This window comes from Copadichromis virginalis, linkage group LG17 (assembly GCF_057382275.1).
Source record: "Copadichromis virginalis isolate Kocher_CV1m ecotype Utaka linkage group LG17, C_Virginalis_male_GT1.1, whole genome shotgun sequence".
Taxonomy (NCBI): Eukaryota; Metazoa; Chordata; class Actinopteri; order Cichliformes; family Cichlidae; genus Copadichromis; species Copadichromis virginalis.
Genome location: NC_140634.1, coordinates 11762116 through 11780436, shown reverse-complemented (window position 1 = coordinate 11780436; position 18321 = coordinate 11762116). Strand labels below are relative to the sequence as shown.

At 46.0% G+C, this 18321-nt stretch overlaps 1 pseudogene; it reads right to left on the bottom strand.

The window, feature by feature from the left end:
• Nucleotides 1–3759: 3759 nt before the first annotated feature.
• On the bottom strand, nt 3760–4855 carry LOC146689034 (histone H1-like; annotated as a pseudogene).
• Nucleotides 4856–18321: the final 13466 nt, after the last annotated feature.

Sequence of the window (18321 nt, the reverse complement as noted above, 5' to 3'; positions counted from 1 at the left end):
TGGGTCTCAGCTATTTCCAAGCTGCAGACCTCTCAGCACTCTAGTTTTATGGCCTCTTACCAGCCCCCATCACCTGACTTCAGACCTTCGTCTTGTGAGGGGGATATTTATGACTCCTTAATTGTCCACGCTCTGCAGAAAAGCTCTCTGTGGAAAGGGGCTGGGTTCCGTCATCTTACTGCTATTATGATCCCAGCAGCCTTCAGAGTGTCATCGTATGCACAGTACAGTGGCACAGCGTTAGGTGATGTTCATAGGAAACTGCTGTTATCACCACCATAGCTTCTGGTTCCTGTGCTTTTCACAGAATCATGACATCATCCTCGAACTCCTTCTACGCTGTCGATGGAGCTTGGCACGCTCCCCTCATCCCTCGAGTTTTCATATCCCAACGCTGCTGAAGATTTAAGGCAGAGCACGTCGTACACCTTAGTCGTCTTCCTCAGCGTCAATATTGAATCTTTTATTTTATTTAACATCTTGCTGTGGGAAGTCTCCTCTTGATCTCCTGGAAGCTCAGTAGCGCAGCTCTCTGTGTGATGTCTGCTGTGCTGAAGATGATCTCTGATCCTCCTGAAGCCTCTCTCCTGGCCTCAGCTCCCATCCTGTAGACGATCCTCTCAGGCACTCCTTCTCGTCATGCATAGTCCTGATTTTGGGCCTGCTGGATCTGTCTCTCTTAGGTGAGAGTTGTCATGTGTCCATCTCCTCTGCCTTCCTCCTGGTTCAGCTGTTTCCGGCACCAGCTGGGGTCCTATAAGGATGAGCGTCGTAGTCAAGGTAACCAAGAGGGTCCTGGTCGCACACAGGTCCGTCACGCCTCGCACTTGGTTGCCCTAGAGTTGATCAGAGGCTGGAGGTTGAAGTGCGAGCTTACCCTACGGGGGCTCAATCAGCACTCCCCCCTCACCACTGAAACAACCAAGTGTGAGATTTCTCTATTGTGCTGTCTTGAGGGTGCCGGGGTTTCCTGGGCCCTCGACCTCTTGCAGTGGCTCTGATAAATCCAGGAGGGTCTCTCGCTATTTTGCAGGCAGTTAAAATGGTCCTTGCTGTGGCTCCAAGGTCTGATCTCATGATGGGCCCCAACCAGCTTGACCTTTGACCTCAACCACTGCCTGGCTGTCAGCTATGCCTGGAATGGTTCACGCTTCTCACTGGGTCTCTGAAGATTTCTCAGGAGATTACTGCTGCACCTGTATTTCCTTGCTAAGAAGAAAAACTTCTATTTGGAGAGCATGTCAACAATCATCAAACCACATTCTTTAGTTCAGTGAACTTCACTTATAGGCCATCAAAGCCTCATCTGAACATGGATGCACCACTTGCATAGGTTTAATATTTGTAAATAAACGGCTAATCACACAAATCACTGCAACAATAATAGTAAACATTGCTTAATGTTACTCCTTGGACCCCACCTCTTGACGCATGGACACACCCATGCGCCAACACACCAAACCCGGATTCCTGTCTTAAAGAAAAAGATTAGCTAGATCATATCCCAGGCAACATCAGGGCATCTCCTCCCCTGGAGCAGCACCACCCTGGACCTATAATCCTGCAATAAAAATGTTAGTGTGTTTTGCATATTAAGTATGCTTAACACCTGGCTCTCCCAGGAGCCTGCATACACACCATCATGGCCTGGAAAGCAAAATCTGGAAGTAAAATCAAACTTCATACCTGTAAACAATTGTATCATAAGAACAATAAGCATTCAACATCAGCAAGACAAGTGTCACGTGCAGGTTTTCTCAAATCAGTAAACTACAATTATTTTCATAAGTCGCCTCAGACATGGATCATCCCATGTACTCAGGCAACATTAATGTAATCGGTGACTGCTCTTAAGCAAAGTCACTCCACTCATATATTACTATGGGCTCAAAAGTGGCCAGCTAATGAGCCCATATCAAACTATCCCAGAAACACTGTATCTCTTATTTGTTCTTCTCATGTCACTTGTCCGCTTCTGCCGAATCCTCTACACGCAGTCATAGAAAAACAAACATTAGCAACACAGTGACCATTGGTGGTCAGACGCAGGTCGACAGGTTCCAGAGGTGCCATAAAAAGACCATAAAGTTAGCCATCTATAGCTGTGGAAAGAAGTAACACCAATTCTCAACACAGGAAATTTCACACAGGTTATTCACATTATCAAAGTAACCTTCACATTTTCCCATCAACACAATGCAACAGCATCACCACTCATAACCTGTAAACACAGTTTTCCTCACACATAAACCCAGAAATCCTGTAGTAGGAAAAAACATCAACCAGTTGTCCTGGTATAAATCGCATCATCAATTCACATGAAGAACTGGCATGCTGTAAGAAAAGAAAATGCAAATATTAGCGCTTGCGCAGGCGTATGCATACTTTGTCACAGTTATCTCTGTGAGCAACACAAGCTAGTGAATGACACACACATAGTAAATTCACAGACACAGAAAATGGCATTTAAAATGTTAAATCATCACGCAACCTCGAGTGTTGCTGTCATCTTTCTGCTCCTGTAAAAGGAAACACATGGGTTCATCTGCACCTTTGTCAGGTGGGGGTTAGCTTCACACAATCATGTTCAGTCAGTCAGTCAGTTATTTTAAAATTCCTACTCATTCACTCAGTGGTTCCTTCTTTTGCTAATTGTGGAAATTATCATCGCATTCGTTTCCACGCTCAGCAAAACGACGTTATTTCAAAAAGAAAAATAATTTAGACTGGATTTCCTCGTTGAATCCTTTTTGGGGGGGACTCTCATTTCCTAATTGTCCCAAATAAGTGGCTTCCTCCTGAACCCATTTTAAATGTGGAGAAACTCACTTGCAACAATTTTCTTGACGACGTGTAACGCTTTTAATTCCCGACTCGCAGATCTGCTCAAAGAACAGAGATTATCGAACAAAACTTTCAGTGCACTGTGAAAGTATCAAAATAAAAAGGCCTTGTTAAGTCATGACACAAGCTCCTCATCTCAGGAGGGTAAATCATACCATTAGCATGGTTCATCATACCATCATACTAATCGGCAGGCTCAACTTCACAACAAAAGAAAAATCATCAGCTAGATTCACTCCAAACCAACCATCAGCTGCACAACACACAACATAACCCTAATGTCTTATTAGCTATGAGTTTAATCACCCGGTCTGTGCTCTTCACTCATTTAAGCCACAGATCTATTTTATTCAATTTTTCCTTTTTCCCTTCATCATAAAACATGTGACATGCTGTCATGCACTTCACAAAAGACGTTTGTTCTGATGTATTCAGAGTTGTGTATCTAAATACAGGATTCACTCGCACATCAAAGCAGGAAACTCAGTGTTTTAGAGTCTCCACTCAACACACAACAAACTCCAACACATCCCATTCACTCGTACTAGAATTCAGTCACCTTTCATTAATCTAAAACCGATCAACTAATTTGCATATCAGCTATTAACCCACTAAGTTGACAGGACGACAGAAAAGCATGTTCAAAATAGTATCACAAAAGACAATTTCCCTCATACAGTAAATTACATGTGCTGCCTCAATCAAGCAGGAAGCTTCTCCCAATTTACCATTTTAACAACTAAATTTATTGTCTGATCACTGGTTGGTCAAACCAGGATCTTTTTTCCCACAAAAGTTAAACTGTTGTCCTGCAACCTGGAGGGTCAATTTTTTGCATTGGATAAATTCAGTATTTAATAACAAGTGTCTGCTAAATTGACACTATTTTAACACTGATGAAAGATAACAAGCAAATTTTCATTGCATGGGTTTGTGTTATTAGGCAGGTCTAATGCATGTCTGTGGAGCTGCATCTCCAGCAGAGCATGTTCTTAAAGCTGCCTTTCCTACACACTTCTCTGCTATTATTTAATCATTTCTTAACTAATGTGCTATGAGTCTTCATGAGTCATTTTGTGTTTGGAATTGTTAGTAGGGTTAATGCATGTTCTGCTTGTGTGTGTGTGATTTTGTATATGTTTCTATTTTCGCAATGTTTCAGACTCCGTCTCAATTTTCCAACTTAAGCAGTCAGTTTTCTTTTCCCCAGGTTTGCTAACCCAAATTTTGATTTCCCACATTAAATAATTCCTATGTGTTCTCACCTAGTCTTCTCACTCTGTTGTCCTCTCACTCTTTTGTCCTCTCCCACTTCAACAGTCCCGGCAGTTCTCCTTCAGCTTTGTCCTGTCTAGTAGCTGAAGTGCTGCTGCTGCCTTCTTGGGCGACTTCTTAGCAGCTGCTGCCGGTTTCTTGGCTTTGGCCGCGGCGGGCTTCTTGGCTTTGCTCTCAGTAGCCTTGTTCATCTTGAAGGATCCGGAGGTCCTGGTGCCCTTGGTCTGCACCAGAGTGCCCTTCGCCACCAGGCTCTTGATGGCGGTCTTGACACGGGCCTTGTTCTTGTCCACATCGTAGCCTCCGGCAGCCAGAGCCTTCTTGAGAGCGGCCACAGACAGGCCGTTGCGCTCCTTGGAAGCGGCCACGGCTTTCACAATCAGCTCGCCCACGCTGAGGCCGACCTTCTTGGGCTTGGAAGTCATCGTCTTCTTCTTCTTGGCCTGAACCTCGGCGCAGGGCGCAGGGCGTGTTTATGATGGAGCCTTTCCCACCACAGCGCTGGCACGTTGAACGCATCATGAAGGGTCCATTTCTTTCATGTCGCTAGCCGCATGTGGCTTGCCCGAGTCACTCAGTCCTTTTTGAGCATTTCAACATGCTGCCGCCGCAGACCCTGGCCTCAGATCCAGCAAGTTTAGCGCGCTGATCTCCAAAAAAGTCCCGAAGGCCAGAAAGACGTCAAATAAGTGTCTCGTGCTGAGAACTCAAACAAAAACTCCTCTTCCCGCTGCCATCTTGCTCGCCCCTCCGTGAAATTCATCCAATCAGACAGGAAGATGGGTTTGCTTTCTTCTTCTGCTGCTGTTTATCCACATTGCTGCTGCTTTGCTGGGACTCTTTGCTCAGGACTCGCTGCTGTCTCTTTATCATGTTATTGCTTTGGAGCTGCATTCCTTGTCTTCAGGGAGGGGTGAGAGCTTGCTTGCTTGTGAGGTTGAGAGACACATGGCGCTGTAAATAAGTCAGCCAGAAACTTGGCCTGCATGTTTCCAATGATGTTAAACTATAACTTTCTTCCGACTGCTGCATGTGGAAAATTGATTCAGGTCTGCTTTTCACCTGAAAGTGACAAACTAAAACATGTTCATTATTATCATCACTGCTTAATCAACACACATCTCTCTCTCTCTCTCTCTGTCTGTGTTTGTGTGAACAATCCTTTCTTAAAAGCAGAAAATGACATTGTAGTTGTTTTTCGGCTGATCAACACAAAACCTTTTTCCTATGATTATTTCTCTTCGTCTACAATGTAGTAATTTGTCTCTTTTTCACTCTTTTTTTTTTCTTCACAATAGCTGGTGGTCTGCAAAATCACCGCTCTCACTCACAATCAAAGGCAATTACTTTTACACAGCGCACAAAAACACTGTGATGTCAGACACATTCACACTCACTTTTTCATCTGCATAAATAAACCATATGGCTGGAGATATGTGCCATGGTGATCCATAAGCATGATCACCAGTTTATTTAATTATTTTTAATCCAACAAAACAAATAAACAAAAACATGATGCTGATGCTACACACACACACGAGTCAAGGTGCAGAAAAACTGCTCATGGAAACGCTGCACACTCCAGTTATCACAGTTATCCTAGCTCTGTTTCCCTCTCTTTGAGTAGTTCTCAGACAGCTCTTGATCTGATAATGTGTAGCTTGCTCATCAGCTCAAAAAACAAAAACAAAACTGCAACGCGACATCACACAGTAGTTGCATGCTCTGCCCACAGTGGCAAAGTCTTACACTTACATATTCAACACAGCTTCTCCATCATGTATTTTCAGATGTTTCATACAGGGTTGAGCATATTAGTTGTTTTCACAGGTGTGCTGTATATCTCAACAATGGTTCATAATAAGACGACAGTCTTCCACACAGGTCAAGTGCCTCTATGCACTTCATGAGTTTAAATATTTACCTATATCATTTCACCTCACATGTCATTGTACTGAATTTAAGCAACCACAAGTTTAATGTAGGTTACTTTTAACAACTATCCACCTCAATGGTTTGGCACACAGGCTGTTAACATTTTGTGTCAGGAAGGGGTGGGGGGAAAGCCACCCACCAGAGCACAGCTGCTGATGTGGGCTGGCCTTTTCCACACACTCTTCAAGGCTGGTGTGTTTTCTGAAAACTTCTAACATTTGAATCTCTTCCATTTATAAGCCTGCGATTAACCGCACGGCTCAGGTCCGCGTGAAACCCGCGCGACCGCATTCGCGTGCACCCACGCAGCTGTGGAGCCTTCGCTCTCTCTCTTTTATACATAAATACTTTGTGCTGCCAGGAGCAAAGTCCAGCACAAACGTCTTTCTCCCTCTAACTCACTCTTGGTTGCTTAGAAACCCATGATAACAACAACAGTCGGTGTTACAGACCACGTGTTCTGCTCCGCACACACTCACACAACAACAACAAAAACGACGACGACGACAACAATGACAACAACACAAAATAGGCCTACTCCGGACTCACACCGGACCGCTCGGGACCCTGACCCAGTTGTGGGACGCTCACCCACTCGCGCGACAAAACCCAATGAAGGGACGCTCGGGACACACACCCAGGGCGATTTCAAAACCGGACACTCACCGGACGCTTGGGACCCTTGGGCGATTTAACCAAAACTTCTTTTTCGGGACACTAACCCAGTTATCGCTCCACAAAGCAGCGAACTTCTCAACGCCTCACAAAATGGCGGAGACTGCACAACGACACGGTTATAGAGTCGGCCTCTTTAAACTTACTTGGCGTTGCTTAGCGTGTAATATCAGCCTGAATCCCGCCGATCGCCATTCATCGAGGAGAAAGACAGACAGCGAATCCACAGGAACTTCCTGGCTGACGTCAGTCTTTCAGCGTGCCTCCCCCCCCTCGGTGAATGCGATCCCAGGGAGCCGGCATCGAAGGACCAATTAATGTTAGGTTTGTAGCTTGAACCTATTCGCTGGAACGTTGAAGACAATATAATTACACTGCAAAGTGTCATGGAACGCTGTGCGGCAGGCAGGAGTAGGACCCAAAATGCAGGACTCACAGGCACGAGGGAATAAACTCAAAAGGCAGCTTTATTGCGTAACAGAAGATGATAGGCGATACAAAACTAGACTGGGGAAAAACTAACATACGCAGAGACACAGGGAGATCCACACAACATGAGGGACGACGTCACACTGAACAGAGGGAGACGCAGACAGAAATACACAGAGGGTTAACGAGGGAAGTGGGAACACACGGGGAACACAGGTGACACTGATAATCATAACGAGACAGGGCGGGGTGAACTGAACACTGACGGGAGAGGTGAAACAGGAAGTACAGGAGGAGAGAGAGCACGAGTAGAACACCAACGTAACAGGCAGGGGAGACATGGAATAAACACGAAAGGGGACGAGGGCTCATAAATACATAGAGGGGCACACAGGGAGACATGAAGGGCAAGGGATCAAAACTAGAAGCCATAGAATAAATCACACAAGTACAATAATACGAAAATCACAAAGAACTAAAAACGCTGGGTCAGGAGACCCAGGACCGTGACAGTACCCCCCCCTCAAGGGCTGGCTCCAGACAGCCCAAACACAGAAAAACAAAACCAAACAGAAAACAACCCAGGGCGGGCGGCGGGGGCCCAGGACGGAGGGCTCGGAACAGAAAACAAAGAGCACAGAAAACACCGGAGCCCAAGAAAACAACCCAAAACACAGAGCAGTTCAGGGGGCCGACCGTGCGGAAGGCAACGGCGGAGACGCGGAAACAGTTCAGGAGGCCGACCGTGCGCAAGGCAACGGCGGCGACGCGGAAACAGTTCAGGAGGCCGGCCGCGCGCAAGGCAACGGCGGCGACGCGGAAACAGTTCAGGAGGCCGGCCGCGCGCAAGGCAACGGCGGCGGCGAAGGAGACGACGGAGCAGTTCAGGAGGCCGACCGCGCGGAAGGCAGCGGCGGCGGCGAAGGAGACGACGGAGCAGTTCAGGAGGCCGACCGCGCGGAAGGCAGCGGCGGCCCTCCAGTCCCAGGCGTGCCGGCCATGGCCCGGTGGGCGCAGGGCCAGACGAGGCAGCTGATGAGGATGCTGGACCAGACGAGGCAGCTGATGAGGATGCTGGACCAGACGAGGCAGCTGATGAGGATGCTGGACCAGACGAAGCAGCTGATGAGGATGCTGGACCAGACGAAGCAGCTGATGAGGATGCTGGACCAGACGAAGCAGCTGATGAGGATGCTGGACCAGACGAAGCAGCTGATGAGGATGCTGGAACAGACGAAGGCTCTGAAGAGGATGCTGCGGCAGACGAAGGCTCTGAAGAGGAGGCTGCGGCAGACGAAGGCTCTGAAGAGGAGGCTGCGGCAGACGAAGGCTCTGAAGAGGAGGCTGCGGCAGACGAAGGCTCTGAAGAGGAGGCTGCGGCAGACGAAGACTCGGAGGCCGGGCCAGGCGAGGTTGCAGAGGCTGAGGCCGGGCCAGGCGAGGTTGCAGAGGCTGAGGCCGGGCCAGGCGAGGTTGCAGAGGCTGAGGCCGGGCCAGGCGAGGTTGCAGAGGCTGAGGCCGGGCCAGGCGAGGTTGCAGAGGCTGAGGCCGGGCCAGGCGTAGCAGAAGCACAGGCGGATGTAGCCGGGCCAGGTGATGACGAGGCGGTCGCAGATGGCGGCTGGACAGGCTCCTCGGGCCCTCCAGCTGATGCGGCGTGAGGCTGAACGGGCCCCTCGGACCCTCCAGCGGAGACAGGAGGCTGAACGGGCCCCTCGGACCCTCCAGCGGAGACAGGAGGCTGAACGGGCCCCTCGGACCCTCCAGCGGAGACAGGAGGCTGAACGGGCCCCTCGGACCCTCCAGCGGAGACAGGAGGCTGAACGGGCCTCTCGGTCCCTCCAGCGGAGACAGGAGGCTGAACGGGCCTCTCGGACCCTCCAGCGGGGACGAGGAGGTGCTGGCCGGGCTCACTGGAACCCCCAGCGGATGAGGCAGATGGCGGCGTGGGAGCCACGGAGTCCTGGATGAGCTCATCCGAGCTTCCAGCAGGAGCCGATGTAGAGCCAGAGAGGATTAGGACCCCGGGCTCAATGTTAAGCTGGCTAGAAAACCGCACTGCTACGGGGAACTGGGCCAAAGGTTCAGGTGCGACCTGAGCTGCTGGACACACGGGGACCTGAGCTGCTGGACACACGGGGACCTGAGCTGCTGGACACACGGGGACCTGAGCTGCTGGACACACGGGGACCTGAGCTGCTAACGGTGGAGAAGTAAATGACTGCACAGGGGACTGAACTGATGTCTGTAGTAACGGTGGTGGTGAGAGTGGAGTAGGTGGTGGAGTTAATGACTTCACAGGGGAATGAACTAGAGGTAGTGATGGTTGTGGTGCTGGTGGTTGAGTGGGTGACTGTGCTAAAGGAGACTGCACTGGGGACTGCACTGGGGACACTGGAGACTGCACTGGGGACACTGGAGACTGCACTGGGGACACTGGAGACTGCACTGGGGACACTGGAGACTGCACTGGGGACACTGGAGACTGCACTGAGGGTGGCTGCGAGGGAGCTAACTGAGCTGTCGATAAGGCTGATGATTCTTCTACCAACTGAGCTATTGACTGGGCTAAGGATTGAAATAAGGTTTGTAGTAAGTCAGGCTGTGGATGTGACTGTGCTATGGGAAGCGAGGCTGAATGTGGTGGAGGTGGCGACTGAGCTTCGGGCCGGGCGGCTAACAGGGCTTCGGGCCGGGCGGCTAACAGAGCTTCGGGCCGGGCGGCTAACAGAGCTTCGGGCCGGGCGGCTAACTGAGCTTGAGGCCGGGCGGCTAACTGAGCTTGAGGCCGGGCGGCTAACTGAGCTTGAGGCCGGGCGGCTAACTGAGCTTGAGGCGAAAGTGGTGGTGGTGGAGTTGGTGACTGGGCTACAGGCGGCTTCCGAGCAGGTGACACTGGAGACTGAGCTGAAAGCGGATGGGCAGCTGACTGAATAAACATAGCTCCAGAATAAACAGATCCAGACGGAACAGTCTTAACTCCTGGATCTAAAAAAACATCAGGCGCACAGTCTTCTGAACCAATGGGAAAATAGTCATTCTTAAAACGAAAACTTTTATTTTCCCGAACCGGAGAAACATGAGCTGTAGTGTTCATGTAGCTGGCGTTCGCAGCTTTGGGGGAAACAGTCTGTCTATCCCTTGACAAAAAAGGCGAATGAAGGGAGACTCTGTCACTCACCCCAGGCGGTTGTTTGAGCTGAATCCCAGGCTCCTGCTGGAGCTGTGAGTGCTGGCTGCGTGTTCGCTGCCTCCCTGTTGGAGAGGGAGCGGCGCTGGCGGAATGTGACGAGGGAGGACTCTGCTGTGGCTGCTCCTGCTGTGATGTGGAAATGCTGGGTGAGTCAGGTGGCACGATAATAATCCCTAACATCTTGTAAAAGGCTTGTGCAGGCGTGAGCTGATTGCTTGCAGGCTCGTAGTAATCCTCCCGGGACCGGCTGGAGCGTTTTCTGCGAGACCTGGGCGTCCGCGGAGAGGAAGCAGGTGAGTGGACCGAAGGGTAAGCAGCTAGTGAGGAGCGGCAGCACGGAGGCCCTCCAAGCACTAGCCGAGTCCCGTCAAAACGGGAGCTGCGCTTCCACGGTGAGTCCGCTGGATCCATTACTGGTGACGTCGTACTGTCATGGAACGCTGTGCGGCAGGCAGGAGTAGGACCCAAAATGCAGGACTCACAGGCACGAGGGAATAAACTCAAAAGGCAGCTTTATTGCGTAACAGAAGATGATAGGCGATACAAAACTAGACTGGGGAAAAACTAACATACGCAGAGACACAGGGAGATCCACACAACATGAGGGACGACGTCACACTGAACAGAGGGAGACGCAGACAGAAATACACAGAGGGTTAACGAGGGAAGTGGGAACACACGGGGAACACAGGTGACACTGATAATCATAACGAGACAGGGCGGGGTGAACTGAACACTGACGGGAGAGGTGAAACAGGAAGTACAGGAGGAGAGAGAGCACGAGTAGAACACCAACGTAACAGGCAGGGGAGACATGGAATAAACACGAAAGGGGACGAGGGCTCATAAATACATAGAGGGGCACACAGGGAGACATGAAGGGCAAGGGATCAAAACTAGAAGCCATAGAATAAATCACACAAGTACAATAATACGAAAATCACAAAGAACTAAAAACGCTGGGTCAGGAGACCCAGGACCGTGACACAAAGCAAGACACAAGCAGGCAAACTTCTTCATGGTACTCGTGCACGGGAGAGAACCGGACAGGCACCGTTCCTTCGCTTGACCCCAGTAGCTCTCGTCCGTTTTCCCGTATCACTGTCCTTTTATTGAGGTTACATGAATATGCATAAGTTCATTAACATATGACGTCTACATACACAAAGAGTACCTTGCCTGTGTGTGTGTGTGTGTGTGTGTGGACTGCTGATCAAAGGGTCAAACATCCTTGGTCAGGAAGAGGGTAGCCTCCCCCTCACCCTAGATGGTTCATCCTAGATAACACGGTGAGGAAGTCCTGCAGTTCATCTAAACAAAGAGCACTTAGACTAGAACAGACGCAACTACGTTAATCCTACCATAAAACAATAAGACACGGTATGACCTCTCATGCTCCCAAAGTGCTGTCTAATACACACAAAGTTTGCAGACTATCAAGGATCAAAACCTCTACCAATCTACAACTAATTACAAAACTCTATAAGCATATATAAGTAAATATTTCTAAGCATAAATGACAATCAACAATACAAATCTAACAATCACTTTCCTTTTAGTATTTTTTAATTTAAGCGTATTTTCAGATTTCACTGAGCAAGCACTGCTTGTCTTGCTTGTACTTCTTGATGGTCAATTAAAAAAGATCACCAAAATACTGCTTTCAAGTATTTGGACCATTTACACATAGAGCATCTTCTTTCGGCTGCTTCCTTTTTTCAAATCTTGTGGTTTGTTTTAAAGGCTCAGTTTTAGTATTAAAGGATGAAGTATTTAGTTTTTTGTTTTATTTGAGAGAAAAGGCAGAATGGCAAATAATCAGCATCGTGTTAAACAAGCCGCATCAGGACACTAACTGAATGCATCACAGTCTTCATGGATCATTTTTCCAATTCAGTGACTCCAATTGCTTAAGGAGAAAGCCTGGCAGAAATCTACTGTTTACTAACACCTGTGCTGGCATCCAACTATCAACTGAATAAAGGCTTACCAGGGTCAGGCTGAACCCCGCTGCAGCAACAACAAAACTTTTTTGTTCTTGTCTAGTGGGAATCTATTGTTACTGTACAACTGGCCATCGGAGGACTTTTTCATACTTCTGCACTAACTATATTTTTCAGCCTTTGCTGAATAAGAGAATTTACATCCTCCCATCTAATTGTCTTGTGCTTTTCCATATCAGCTGGCATAGGGTAAGAGGCAAGACACCCTGGACAGGTCACCAGTCGGTCACTGGGCTAAGACAGAGAGGCAATTCAGAATCATCAATTAACCTAATCCCACTAAACCCATGTCTTTGGACTGTTGCAGGAAGCCAGTGCACCCAGAGAGAATGCATGCAGACATGGGGAGAACATGCAAACTCCACATAGAAAGGCCTCGGCTAGGTGGTGGATTCAACCCCTAGGACATGCTTGCTTTGACACTGCTAACCACTGTGCTTGCCCTTATTTTTAATTAATTAATTATTATTTTTGGATATCCTTGTTTTTAGTTTAACGGTACAACAGAGTCCAAAGTCATAAGGGTCTGACCAAGGTTAACTCAAACAGCAAAGGCTATGAGTTGGATTTGAACAGAGATGGCACTCTTCAAGTTCAATAACCTTAAGTAAACACTACAAGCTTAGTGGTATTTTGGAGGATGAAAAAAAATGCATATCACACATTGTTTTAGATGTGCATATCAAACAGCCCTCCTGGGATAATTTGCTGTCATCAGCAACAAGGGCAAAATGAACTCTGGAATGCTGCTGTGAAACAGCATCTGTCCCTCGACGTGCAGTATAGAGTCACTGCTGCCTGTGAAATGTCAGCATGCCCTCATAGATGACTGGTTTTCATCAGGATAAGGCTTGATCCAGAGATAAAGTGCCTCTCCTTATCAGCCATGACAGTTCTTGCTTGTTCTATCAAACACAAAGTGTAGGCACATGCCGCGGTGTTCACAGGACTCCCCGCTGGCATCAATAGCAGCAGGATTTTCGAACGGGATTTTACTGGTCTCAGGCTTGTGAGCAACGATCTCTGATGCAAAGCCGTCTTATCTGACAACCGTGCAGTGTATACGGTGGTGTATCCGTATATTTTTTTTTTAACCAAGTATATGTTTTTGTGCACATATATTTGTGAATACAGGGTGTGTTCATCACTGTGGATGACTGCACAGGCACTAGTTATCTCAAATCAAGAGCATGAGGGCATTAGAGTACCCTTCACTACACCAGCCCTCCCATGTTACTTTTCCCTTCCATTCATCCATCCTTCCACCCATCCATCTAACCACCACAAGCACTCCATCACTCTCCTCCTCCCTTTATCCTTCATCCACAGCATAGAGCTCAGACTCCTGGGAAGATTATGTCTGCCTGTCAGGCTCTCTGGTATGATAGGTTAGAGCAGAGATTTTATTTTTTCATCCCTCCTGCACACATGAAAGCTGTCATGATTGGCGCTCATCTCGAATTGCGATTGTTGTGCTGCGTGCACATTTTTGTGGGGGACTCTCTTCTTAGATTTTCATACAGAGGGAAAGCTCTGCTGACAGCCAAGAACGACAAAGGTGCGGCAAAGCAGTCAACTTCTCTTTATCGGTAAACGCAGGCATTCTCTTGTCTCCGAAGCATCTCCTCCTTGGAGTCGTTTTGTATTGCTGAGTCATAATGCAAAACTGAGATCTGTTGCTCTAGGAATGGCAGGAAAACAGAACGTCTGTTTTAAATGAATTGATTTCGTTTATATTGACTGAATTTGTGCAGGAGGATTCACGTAATGAGAGGCCGAGGCAAGATTTGAACCAAGGCCAAAGGTGGGAACGAGTAATTGCACAAGTTTAAATTCCTGCTATTACTGCATACATTTTAAGAGACTGCTCTTTCTTCATTACTGTGGTGCTGCAGACTTCAAAGCTATCCTATTACGTTTTTTCTTCTTTTTTTCTAATAGCCAACTTCCATTTTAATTTTTAGCCGAATGGAGTGACTTCATTAATGCTGTCTAATGAACAAAGGCAATGCAATTCCAAGTCTGCAAAGTCCCAATTAAGATAATATCTGGATTGTGCTGTTTACTACTCATTTATAATAGATTTTACATTCTTGAAACATCTGCTTGGAAACGTTGAAACAACAGTCTCTTTGATCGTGTTGTACTATAGCACAGTATGTTGTTTTCTCAGGAAGTATCCAATTAATGACTTGACACTAAAGAAATCCTAGTTTCCTGTGTGAGGTTTCCATGCCTTTTCCTACATGTGTTTCCTCTTATTGTATCTTGGTTTCTTTCTACAGTCCAAAGATGTGTGTTAGGTTAACTGGTGATTCTATGTAGGTGTGTAATGACTGCATGTCTCTCTGTGGCTACGTCCACACTAGCCCGGATAGATATGAAAATTGTGTTTTTGTCTGAAAACACTCCACGTCCACACTAGCGTATTCAGTCATTTTCACAGAGTTGTGCATCCACATTGAAACGGCTGAAAACGCTTATGTTCCAGTACTGTGCATGCGCGAAACGCAAGAAGATTCAGCCTGCCTCATTTCTTTCTGCCATTTATTTACTTTCCGGCTCTTTGAAATGCCACGGCAAAATGTTGAGGAAAAGCATCGAATTTTTTAAATGGACTAACAATGAGGTTGTTGCTGCGAGTAACACAAAAGTACAAAGTTGCAAAAGCGAGTGAGAATTAAAGAATTTGAAGAAAAGCTATCTGGAGCATGTACAGACTGATAGTAATCTTTAATAGGGCTGTGAAAATTGAGAGCAAACAAAACAACTGCTGCATAATGCCCTCCGCTATCTTTGTTTAATTGGTCACACTTAACACACTAGTTCATAGGTCATAAATTCTGTTCAGGAAGGCTGCATATTTCACTCTGACACAGTCAGTGGGCTGTTACTGCTGCGTCTCATCTTCATGGCAGTTGATTTACTTTAACCAAACCATGACCCCTTTCCAATCTGAACCCTAACCACAACCACAAAGATTTTAATGTCATAATTTAGGCAACTAAATATCAAAAGATTATAGCAGATTAAATCTAAAGTTGATTCAATGAACTAACATATAAAATGTAAAAGACAGTGTCTCTACCCCCGGGACTCTCATCTTGAACTCATCTCGACTTTCTACACAACTTATCTAGATGTCTAAAATAATTTCATCTAGTTTTTATTTGTTGACAAAAGTGCAATTACGTTTCATCACTGTTTTTTTTTCTAGTGCATCAGTTTTTATTTAGTCACCATCTTGTTTTCTGCAGAAATAAAGGTCACTGACTAAAACTGTGATGAAATGAGCATTGATGTCTAGTAACACAAATCAACTGATTCAATTTTTCCATTATTTCACAAGCTATTGTGACCCTCAGTTGGCTGTTATAAGTTAATGAAACCACCTTTTGAGTTTTAAGGGTTAAATGTATAAAACTTGAATCGTCCCTTACATTTACTGTACCTGTCTTTCTTTTGAGCACTCACTGTTCTGACACCTGCCTTCACTGACTGGCTGCATAACTTCCTAGTTCTGTAGCAAGCAATCACGGAGGTTACTTTGCTCCAAAAAATGGTGCCACTCACTTTTTATTCATCCTCTCCTCCTGAAGCTGGTCGTGTACACAGCTGTCACGACTGTCATTTTTCTGTCTCTCTCACTTTAAGCGAGCTTCTCTCTCGTGAATTCTTGTCCAGCCAACACAGCTCTGGGTACACTAACTGATGTGACACGGATGACAAGTCACTGCACATTAAAAAAAATCTTTTATTTGGATTAAGTCATGAGAGATCTCACAGCACAAATGTGAAACATATTTTGTTTTCCACTGTTCTTGTGCCAAAGTACTTGAGAGAAAAGAGCAGCTTGCAGCACCTATCATGTGTGTGCACACGCTTGTGAAGCACCAGACACTAATGCCCGAAGAGCGAAAGTCTGGGGAAATGCAACAGCGCTGCTGGACAACTGTGAAGAACATGATGAGATGTACTTGCTATTTTATTTAAAAGTGGGGGGAAAAATTAGATGTTATGCTGGACCATTGCTGGTTTATATACTAGGTTCTTACATTGTGTTCTTTTTTGTAGAGGCAATCTTTTGTGTCTTTTTTTTTAAGACAGCATACCTTTTCACATGCACCCTTACCATAGCACATTGACACAGACAGACTTTACCGATGAAAATCACAGTAATATGTGCCATTAGGTGTCCTTTCCTACAAGCCCCCCGATGCCTCTCTGAATTCCTGAATGCCTGCAGTCTCAGCATGAGTCTCTATTAGTCACCTTTATCTTCTTGGGGAACAGGGAGGGAAAAAAGCATTGAAAAGAATATGTCTAGCTCTCTCAGAACTATCCTATCCTGTCTCATAAAAAGATATCTCACCATGCAACTAAATTGCAAAGACAATTACATTTCAAGGTAAATTTATTTTCTCACTGGCAAAAAGGGTTTGGTAACCTGGCCCATAAAAGAATCAATGAACAAACAGCAACCAAAAACAAATCTAATTTAAATGATTCTGATCCAACTTTCAAATTTGTATCTTTGTGCACTTGTTTCCACCTGCTACATTTAGATTGCACCCTGGAAGTTCTGTTTTGACAACCTGAATGTGTGTACACGAATGCGGTCTTTCCTCACCTCCAGCCTTATTTATTTCTGGTGAATTTTGCGCTCTGTTTCCTCAAAATGGAATTCAAGTGAAAGGTACACGATTTGGGCGTATTGAAGAAGATCCAGCACACATCACAGACTCATACGTGCAAGTGATCAGAACTAGACAGAAAGGGACGTGATGAAAGCTTTGCAGCACTTCGACACGTAAACTTAAAGGGTAGATCAGCCAAATTTAAATCAGGTATGGATTCTGATTTTTATAGTCAGTGTCACTGGATTTTATGATTGTACCTCTTACTCGGCTGTGAAAGAGTATTTGTCATTTTCTTGATTTATAAGATTTTTGCATATTTTTCACACTTAAATTTCAGATCATCAGACAAATGTAATATTAAACAAAGATAACCAGAGTAAATACAAAGTGCAGTCCTATCAAATGTATGATGTAATTTTTTTAAGAGAAAAAAAGATTTTTAAACCTACCAGATCCTGTCTGGAAAATTAATTGACCCTTACACCCAATAACTTGTTGTGTCACCCTTGGCAGCAACAACTGCAATCACGCATTTGCGATAAGTAGCAATGAGTCTCTCACAACACTGTGGAGGAATTTTGGCCTCCACTTCTTTTCAGAATTGTTTTAATTCAGCTACTTTGGAGCAGTTTCAAGTATGAACAGCCTGTTTAAAGTCATGCCAAAGCATTTCAATCTGATTTAAGTCTGGACTTTCAGTAGGCCACTTTTTTTCTTACTTTTCTTTTATTAGCAATTCACAGCAGTTGCCGCTTTGTTTCAGACCATTGCCTTGTTGCATAACCCAAGTGTGCTTAGGTTTCAGCACACTCACTGATTGCTGTACATTATCCTTCAGGATTTTCTGGTAGAGACTAAAATTCATGGTTCCATCGATTACAGCAAGGCGTTAAGCAGCAAAATTGTCCCAGGCAATCACACTACCACCTCCATGTTTGACTGTGGGTATGATGTTCTTTTTTTATCAGAATCAGAATACTTTGTTGATCCCTGGGGGAAATTATTTTTTTGTTACAGTGCTCCATTATAAACAAACATTAACAAGACAGACAATACGCTAACTAAGAATAGTACAATATATACATATATATATATATACATACATAAAGTCGCTTATTAATAAATAGCTGAAAAAGAAACGTGTAGCTGTAGCAGTGAACAGTGTGTTAAGTGGATGCGTTGTACAGGGAGATGGCCACAGGCAGGAGAGATTTCCTGTGTCGTTCAGTGGTGCTTTTTGGTAATCTCAGTCTCTCACTGAACGAGCTCCTGTGACTGACCAGCATGTCATGGAGTGGGTGGGAGGTGTTATCCAACATTGTCTTTA